The sequence below is a fragment of the Panthera uncia genome, assembly GCF_023721935.1.
Source record: "Panthera uncia isolate 11264 chromosome D3 unlocalized genomic scaffold, Puncia_PCG_1.0 HiC_scaffold_8, whole genome shotgun sequence".
Classification (NCBI taxonomy): Eukaryota; Metazoa; Chordata; class Mammalia; order Carnivora; family Felidae; genus Panthera; species Panthera uncia.
In genome coordinates, this window is record NW_026057586.1 from 27,624,307 (window position 1) to 27,633,895 (window position 9,589).

Here is a 9,589-nt window from a genome sequence, read left to right on the forward strand (position 1 = left end):
TCTGTTGTTAGTGTCTTTTGCTGCACAAAATTTTAAAATATTCATGAAGTCCAATTTGTTTTTTCTTTTGTTACCTGTGCCTTTGGTGTCCTATCTAAGAAGTCATTGCCAAATCCAGTGTCATGAAGTTTTTGCCCTATGTTTTCTTTTAAGAGTTTTATTGTTTTAGGTCTTACATTTAGGTCCTTAATCCATATTGAGTCAATTTTTTTGTATTTGGTATTAAGTAGGTGTCCAACTTCATTTTTTTGCATGTGGGTATCCAGTTTTCCCAGTACCATTTGTTGAAAAGACCATCCTTTTCCCATTGAATGGTCTTGGCCCCCTTGTCAAATGTCATTTGACCATGTATGAACAGCTTTATTTCTGTTCTATTCTGTGGGCCTGTCTTAATGCCAGGACCACACTGTTTTGGCTACTGTGGCTTTGTAGTAAGTTTTGAATTCAAGAAGTGTTGAGTCCTTCAGTTTTGTTCTTCCTTTTCAAGATTGTTTTAGCTATTCAGGGTCCTTTGAGATTCCATATGGATTTTAAGATGGGCTTAGAATTTCTATTTCTGCAAATTAAAATCAGAGACTCTTTTTAAAAAATTCTCCAGCATACTAGGTATTTTTTAAAAGTCCTCTATACCTCCATCCTCCTCTGGAGACCCCCTTTTTGGAGCCCTCTGTCCTCTGTCCCAGTCAGGCCTGCTGCACAACTGTCATCCTGGGCTTTCCTTCAGTGCTTTCTTGAGTTGGAGCCACTGTTTTCCAGATCCTATGTCACTTAGAGAGCTCTCAAAACATAAATGAGTTCATATCCTTCCCCTGCTTGAATTCTTCCAGTGGCTTCTTGTGGTACTCAGAGTCTAAAAGTCTGACCATGGCCTACACAGGTCTGCCAGCCCCAGACTAGCCTGCCCCTCTGCGCGTATCACTTACCTTCTCTTGCTCACCTACTCTACTGTGGCACTTCTAGGTCAGTTACCGAATGATGAATTATTGTTTCTGACTAGCCAATTTGCTTGCCCCACCTGCCTGTTCCTATGGCATCCTGTGCCCATAAGACAATCCATAATACTGTAACTACCTCTTTAATGTCTGATTCCCATGACCATAAGCTCCATGTGATGTGTCTGACTTGTTCAGAACCATATTCCCCCACATCTAACATGGTGCCTGGCTTGTAGCAGACACTCAGCAAATGAGCTGACACTCATCCAAGCCGATGCTCTGTCTTCACATTCCCTTTGGTGAGAAGTGTTATTCTAGGCTTCTAAAGAGCCTGTCCTACTATGACTGGAGGGGTCATCTTGTGCTTGGGAGAATGCTGTTGTCAAGGATGGGCTCTGGCTGTACTGGACGCCTTATGCCCAAGGAAGGGCACAGAGCAAGGTCCACACACTAAGTGCTGACCACATGGTGAGAGACCCTGTGACCAATAGAGAAAACACAACACTGGTTAGAGAGAGGAGCATTCTGGTTCGAGCGACCAAAGCAAGATGGGTCAAAGTCAGAGTGGTGAGCATGGCCCTGGAGGTGACAAGAAAAATGACAAGGAAAAGAAAAATACAAACCTCCCGTACCGACTAGAGTGAGGAAAAAGAAGAAGAAAACAAAGGGACCAGTTGCTGCCAGCGAGCTGCCACTGGTGACATGTCACACTCAGTGCCGGTTAAAATTACTGAAGTTATGGGGCGCCTGGGTGGCTCAGTCGGTTAAGCGTCCGACTTCGGCTCAGGTCACGATCTCGCGGTCTGTGAGTTCGAGCCCCGCGTCGGGCTCTGTGCTGACTGCTCAGAGCCTGGAGCCTGTTTCAGATTCTATGTCTCCCTCTCTCTGACCCTCCCCTGTTCATGCTCTGTCTCTCCCTATCTCAAAAATTAAAAAATAAACGTTAAAAAAATTTTTTAAAAAAATTACTGAAGTTAAGATTAAAGACTCTCTTCTCATGGAGGATGAATTCATTAGAAATCAGGAACAAATGAAGACTTTAGAAGAAAAGCAAGAGGAGGAAAGATCAAAGGTGGATGGCTGGAGGGACCCCAACGTTGGTAGGAACGTTGGAAGACATCACTGTATCTACATCTGTGGGCTCAGAACACTGTGTCAGTATTCTTTCCTTGGTGGACAAGGATCTGCTGGAACCAGGCTGCACGGCCCTGCTCAACCACAAGGTACGTGCTGTCATAGGGGTGGCTCATGGATGACACGGATCCCTTGGTCACAGTGATGAAGGTGGAAAAGGCCCCCCAGGAAACCTATGCTGTTATCGGGGGTTGGACAACCAAATCCAGGAAATTAAGGTATCTGTGGAGCTTCCTCTCACACATCCTGAATATTATGAAGAGATGGATATAAAGCCCCCAAAGGGGGTCATTCTCTATGGTCCGCCTGGCACAGGTAAAACCTTATTAGCCAAAGCAGTAGCAAACCAAACCTCAGCCACTTTTTTAATAGTGGTTGACTCTGAACTTAATCAGAAGTACCTAGGTGATGGGCCCAAACTCGTTCAGGAATTGTTTCTAGCTGTGGAAGAACATGCACCATCCATGGTGTTTATTGATGAAATCGTTGCCATTGGAACAAAAAGATATGACTCAAGTTCTGGTAGTGAGAGAGAAATTCAACGAACAATGTTGGAACTGTTGAACCAGTTGGATGGATTTGAATCAAGAGGTGATGTAAAAGTTACCATGGCCACATACTGAATAGAAACTTTGGATCCAGCGCTTATCAGACCAGGCCGCATTGATGGGAAAATTGAGTTCCCCTGCCTGATGAAAAGACTAGGAAGTGCATCTTTCAGATCCACACAAGCAGGATGATGCCAGACTTTGATCATGGCTAAAGATGACCTCTCTGGGGCCGACATTAAGGCAATCAGTAGAGAAGCTGGTGTGATGGCCTTGAGAGAACAGAGAATGAAAGTAACAAATGAAGACTTCAAAAAGTCTAAAGAAAATGTTCTTCATAAAAAACAAGAAGGCACCCCTGCAAGGGGTGTACATTTTTGAGGGTGATGTGGGTATAGGATGCCCACCGGGCTGCTTTCATCTGTTGGCCATGTGCAGTGCTCTGCCCCCAATAAAGTGAGCTCCTTCTCAGGTAAAAAAAAAAAAACAAAAGAGAGAGAGAGAGAGCGCATTCTTCCCTAGTCATCACACCATCTCAGGCAATTCAGCTTAACAACTATCTGTGAAGTCCTGAGCAGCAGCCTTGTGGTAGCTGCTGTGGGTCACAGAGTGACATGAGACACCTCACCTTCTAGAGACTGTTATCTATTCAGTGGGTTCAGTCTCCTGTGCTATTTAAAGACAACAGTTTTTTAATATTAACATAATAAAATTAAGGACATTAAAAATGTATTGTTGGGGCGCCTGGGTGGCTCAGTTGGTTAAGTGTTCTACTTCGGCTCAGGTCATGAGCTCATGCTTGTGGGTTTGAGCCCCGCGTTGGGCTCTGTGCTGACAGCTCAGAGCCTGGAGCCTGCTTCAGATTCTGTGTCTCCCTCTCTCTCTACCCCTTCCCCGCTCATGCTCTGTCTCTCTATCTCTCAAAATAAATAAACATTAAAAAAAATTTAAAAAAATGTATTGTTAGTGATTTGGTACTTTTCCCCATTTTGTCCTCCATGCATAGGTATAATCATACCGTATGTACTATTTTGTATTCTACTGTTTCCATATAATAAATCAAATATAAATATAAGAAAGTATCAAAAGTTTATCTATTGCTATCTACTTTTCTCAACAATCATTTAAAAATATAATTGATGAAACTATCTTCTTGCTGTTTGACATTTATATAATTTCTGAAGTTGTCTATAATAAATAATGTGCTGCACATCTTCATTTATTTAGGATATTTAAAAATTGGAATCTTTGGGGCATCTGGGTGGCTCAGTCAGTTGAGCCTCCAACTTCAGCTCAGGTCATTTCAGTTTGTGAGTTTAAGCCCCGTGTCTGGCTCTATGCCGACAGCTCGGAGCCTGGAGCCTGCTTTGGATTCTGTGTCTCCCCCTCTCTCTGCACCTCCCCCACTTGAGTTTTCTCTCTCTGTCTCTCTCTCTCTCAAAAATAAATAAACATTAACAAATTTTTAAAAAAGTAATTAAAAAATGGAATCTTTAAATATCTGTTTCTGGAAATTCATGAAGGAACTTGTCACTGCTCAACTGTTTTACTATGTTTCTCTGATGAGATCACTCCCTCTCTTTCCATGGTGTTAATTTCATACCTTTTCCACGCTACTCAGACCTCTACTTCCTTCCCATATGCTCACTCTGTTTTGATGATCTTGCTTCCTACTCCATGGAGAAGCCAGACACCAGCTGGTGAAAGCTCATTTACCTTCTGTATAAACAGGATTAGGTTTGGCCATGAGTAACAGAAAACCCAGAACAACAGTGGCCTAGACAAGGACAGTGTTTATTTCTATCTCACATACACAAAGTTCCTAGCCAGAGCTAGGCATGGCCAGGAACGATACCCCTGCCTGCTTACTCCAGCGGTACCTGGTTCAATGCCTGGTACATAATGGATTTGACATAGGCAGGGTGGGTCCCAGGACCCAGAGGGGGTCACATAGGACCAGCCAAGAGGGTCATTGGTTTTGTGCAGGACAGAAATCAGCACTGGCTGGCTTAGTTGCAAGAGCATGCAACTGTTGATCTTGAGGTCATGAGTTCAAGCCCCATGTTGGGTGTAGAGATTACTATAAAAAAAAAGAAAAGAAAAGAAAAGAAAAAAATCAAACATGAACCTGAAGGAAGTGAAAGCAGAGTTTGTTGAATACTGTCAGTGATAGCACATAGCAGATTGAGTGTCTGGGAGACTTGGAAAAGAAAGGAGAGTGAGTCTCTTCATTGCTCGGGGTTAGGGCTTATATTGGAAACGGTTTCAAGGTACGTGTTCCTTCAGGAATCCAGAGTAGGGTCCCCTCAAAGGCGAGTATCAGGTGAATAATAGGTGCTATTTCTTAAATCACTGAAGGTAGGGAGGATTGATGTCAGCATCGGCAGAGGTTGGTTTGAAGCTAATGTCCTGGGACATGTTTGGGCTTCGGTTCTTCTTAGATGATAAAGTGTTTGGGAGCCTAGGACAAGAATCCAAGAATGATTAACTTTCCTGCCTCTCTCTTGGAGTGGGAACATAGATAGCAGCTTGGTTCATTCAGATGCAAGGTGAAATATAGAACATGAGTAAATGGGGCCTAGCAGAGAAACAGCAGAGACGGAGCCTTTCTACAAATGGAGCTGCTCTCTTTCCCTGTCTCAGATTCACAGTACTATCTGTTGAATGAAAATAGCGTTCATTTACAGTAGGACACTTAAAAACTTTTGGTGTATATATAAAGTGATTTCTTAGAGAGCAGATGTATTCTCAATGTCTCCAATAATATCCCAAGGTACTAGTTCCACTACCTCAGTCATGGCCAGTGTGGTTTCTTCCCTGCCCATTTAATAAGCAAAAACAGGTGCCTCATTAAACTTGCATTTGTGTTTTTACCACCAGGGAGAGTGAACCTTTGTTTACTTCCATGTTCTATTTCCTCTTTCATGAATTGTTTTGTTTCTTTCCTTGTGCTTTGCTTATGAATCTACGTAAGCTATAAAAAATGATAAAGGTATTGTTTGTTATTTACTACAAATATTTGAAAGCACATTCTCACATCTACATATGTATGTGTATACATATGTGTGTTGTGCATGTGATTCACATCTTCTGGCCTCCAGTAAATACCGTGTGCAGTAGTGAGGGCGGTCCTGAGGCCCTCAAGCCTCTGTGTCGGACATTCTTGGGTTGGAATCCCAGCTCTGCTCCTTTTAAGCTGAGGGATATGCCTTGTTCGAATTACTCACCTTTCCTAAGCTTCGTATTCTCCTCTGTAAAATGATCATTATACTTAAAATGTATATATATTTTGCAAATGCTTTATACAGTCAAGTGTGTTGAGCTAATCTTTTGTGATTTCATCTATTATATACCAAAGTTTAAAAACTTCTCCCCATGCTTGATAAACATTTAATTATTTTTCTTTGAACTCTTCTATGGTTAAAGTTTTACTCAATAGTTAATTGTCTTTTTGGATGAGTCCCAGGTGTTCTGACATTTGCAGAAGCCAGAGATCTGTGTGACCTCTAAAGTCAGGAGAAGGTTGACTCCTGCCCTCAGTGGGCCTACGCTCTTGTCAGGGGGCAAACACACATGTATGATCCCGATGGGAAATAGGCTGACCTACTCTCCTCACGCTAAGAGGTGTGGGTTAGCAGAGTAGGATTATGGAGTAGGCCCAGCTGGGTGGGTGCCATGGGCCACCAGTCCCTAAAAAGCGCTAAGATAGCACTGGGCATGTGATAACATGGGAAAAATCTGTGTTTCCAGAACACCTCAAGGGAGGGTAAGGCTTGGCACAGGGCTGGAAGGAATACTTAAATAGGCTGCTTAGGGTAGGGGGACCGAGCCTCTGCCCCTACCTGCAGGCCCCGCTTGAATGACAACAGTTGACAGATCGATGTCCTCTGACAGGCTGGAGCCTGGTTTCGGGCTTAGTTTTGCTGGGTGATGGATGCAAGAGGAAATACTGTATGGTCACTGTAGTCTTTCCTCTCCACTCTTGCCTTACAGGGCTGATCCAATTCTACTCCAATTTGAACACTAGTTTTTCTATTTAAAGAATAGCTGCTTAAGGTGACAGGTCCATAAAGGGCCACAAATGTCTGAAAACCCTAGAAATACAGTCCCTTTACTGCTCCAGGCCTTGGTTGCCCTGCCTCTTGGAAACTGCTCTGAGGATATACTCTTTAAAAAATTTTTTTTTAATGTTTATTTATTTTTTGAGAGAGAGAGAGACAGAGCATGATTGGGGGAGGGGCAGAGAGAGAGGGAGACACAGAATCCGAAGCAGGCTCCAGGCTCTGAGCTGTCAGCACAGAGCCTGATGTGGGGCTTGAACCCACAAACCATGAGATCGTGACCTGAGCTGAAGTCGGATGCTTAACCGACTGAGCCACCCAGGCACCCTGGGATATACTCTTTTTTTATCAAACACAGGCACTAAACTTTCTCCCTCCCAAGACAGCCAGGTCTTGAACAAGGGGTCCAAAAAGACCTTAGTTCTCTGGGATAAAAAGTATTTCTCTAGGCCTTTGTCAGCACTTCTACTGATGGTCAGGTCTGGAGATCTGAACAGTTGACCAGTCCTGTGGGTTGTCCCCAGCTCAGCCTTCATCCAACTGTCCTATGCTAGCACCTACCTGTTTAATCAGGATTCCCATGTAATTCCTGCCAGAAGAGTGGTTGGCTTTGATTCTGACCAGCTGTTGTTTAGGGCCATCATCTTGGCCAGCAGGCTTCTCCCTGTCTGACACCAGCTGTATTTCCCTTTCCTGGGCTGAGTAGGTGGAGAGTCTGTATATGAGAGACCATGGTGTTCTCCTAGATATCCTTAGCTGTGAGTCAAAGGCAGGAAATATGATGCAAATCAAGGCACCTGCCATTGAGCCATGTGGCCACTTCTGCAGACACTGAACTGAAGGGCCCCAGGACCCAAGAGCTTGGGTCAGCAAGCCAGAAGCCTGTCTGCTCTCCAGGGCAAAGAAACGAGTCCTGTGGACAGGGTTTCAGATAGGGAAGCTGGAAAGACCAGGGGGCTCAAGAGAGGCTGAAGGTACAAGACCGCAACTATTCAGATGGAATTGTGGTCGATTCCATGGGAACCCGGGAAGTGGGGAGGGAGAGGCCACCAGCTAAGGGCAGCTGCAGTCCTCCCGGCCACGGCTCCGTATCGTTTGGGATCTACATCCGACACTACCTCAGACTAAGTGAGTGCCTTGCCCAAAGCCACTCAGCTAACCACTCTGAACTTGAGCTTCCTGTTTTGCAATGAGGCCAATACTGTCTGGGCAGCCTAAAACTAGGACCATTCTGTGTCTCAGATGATAAGACAGATTCTAGTTGTGTTAAAGACGTGGAACTGTTGGTAATGCATTTGTATATCGATATTGTAGCGCTTTGCTTTTTTTTTTTTTGCAGTTAATTTTAAAAATTGAGATAATTCATGAAAATGGATGGAAATAACTTTAAAATTTTTAAGGAATTGTTAGAACAAGTGAAGTATAGTCCCTAATCCCTAAAAATTGTCATTTACAGCAAGCAGCAAGAAAGGTATTTGTAATACATTAACTTAGAAAAAGATACTGCCAATTCGTAAAATAAGACCTCCTCATTTTTTTTAAGTTTATTTATTTATTTTGAGAGAGAAAGAAAGCATGAGTGGGGGAAGGGCAGAGAGAGAGAGGGAAAGAGAGAGAATCCAGGATAATCTCTCCATTTCAGGGTCCTTAATGTAATGACATCTGGGAAGTCCCTTTGCCATGTGAGGTAATGTGTTTACAAGCTCCAGGGATTCTGACTTGGATATCTTTGGGGGCGGGCCGTTGTTCTGCCTAGAACATAGGGTGATTGGATAGTCACTCCATGTGTTTGGGGGACAGAATGATCACTGGGGGCTTCTCTGGAAAGATGACATTTGAGCTGAGATGTGAAGGGTAAGGTCCAGCCAGCCTTCCGGAGCGCTGAGGGAAGGGGAGACAAAGCAGCGAGGCTGGAAAGGGCCTGGCGTGTTTGAGGAACAGAAAGATCAGTGTGGCTTCAGCAGGAAGCAGGCAGGATTGCTGGGAATCAGTTTGACAAAAGCCAATTTGCTGAAATGATCAAGTCACTAAAGTCCTGCTTCTAGTAATTACCTAGAAAGCTAAAGCATGCTGTGTTATCGAGGGTAATTTCAAGAATCTTTAAAATTAATAGGTTTTATTATTTAGTGCAGTTTTAGGTTTACAGAAAAATTGAACAAAAGTACAGAGTTCCCATATTGCTCCCTCCCACCCCAGTTTCCCCCTCTATTAATATCTTGCATTAGTATGGTACATTTGCTACTCTTGCTGCACCAATATGGATGCATTATTATTAGCTAAAGTGCATAGTTTATGTTAAGGTTCACTGTGTTTTATAGGTTTTGACAAATGCATTATGTCATCTATCCTCCATCATATCATACAGAATTGTTCCACTGACTTGAAGAACCCCCTGTTCATCCTTCCATCCCTCCTTCTGAACCCCTGACAACCACTGACCTCTTTGTTGTCTCCAGTTTTGCTTTTTCCAGAATGTCATGTAGTTGGAATCATACAGTATGTGGCCTTTTCAGATTGGCTTCTTTCACTTAGCAGTATGTGTTGAAGATTCTCTCATGTCTTTTTGTGGCTGGATGCCTCACTTCCTCCTATTGCTGAATAATATTCCCTGGTGTGGATGTACCACAATTTGTTTATCCACCTGCCTACTGAAGGACATCTTGGTTGCTTCCAATTTGGCGCAGTTAAGAATAAAGCTGGTATAGGGGCGCCTGGGTGGCTCAGTCGGTTGAGCGACCGACTTCGGCTCAGGTCATGATCTCACGGTTTGTGAGTTCGAGCCCCGTGTCTGGCTCTGTGCTGACGGCTCGGAGCCTGGAGCCTGCTTCGGATTCTGTGTCTCCCTCTCTCTCTGCCCCTCCCCGACTCACGCTCTGTCTCTCTCTGTCTCAGAAATAAATAAACATTAAAA

General features: G+C 43.8%; 1 protein-coding gene and 1 pseudogene across 2 annotated transcripts in view; both read left to right on the forward strand.

Moving 5' to 3' along the window:
- The window catches only part of PSTPIP2 (proline-serine-threonine phosphatase interacting protein 2), an 83,747-nt gene that overhangs the window by 17,305 nt on the left and 56,853 nt on the right, over positions 1–9,589 (forward strand). The window lies entirely within an intron of this gene.
- On the forward strand, positions 1,833–8,032 carry LOC125914648 (26S proteasome regulatory subunit 4-like; annotated as a pseudogene).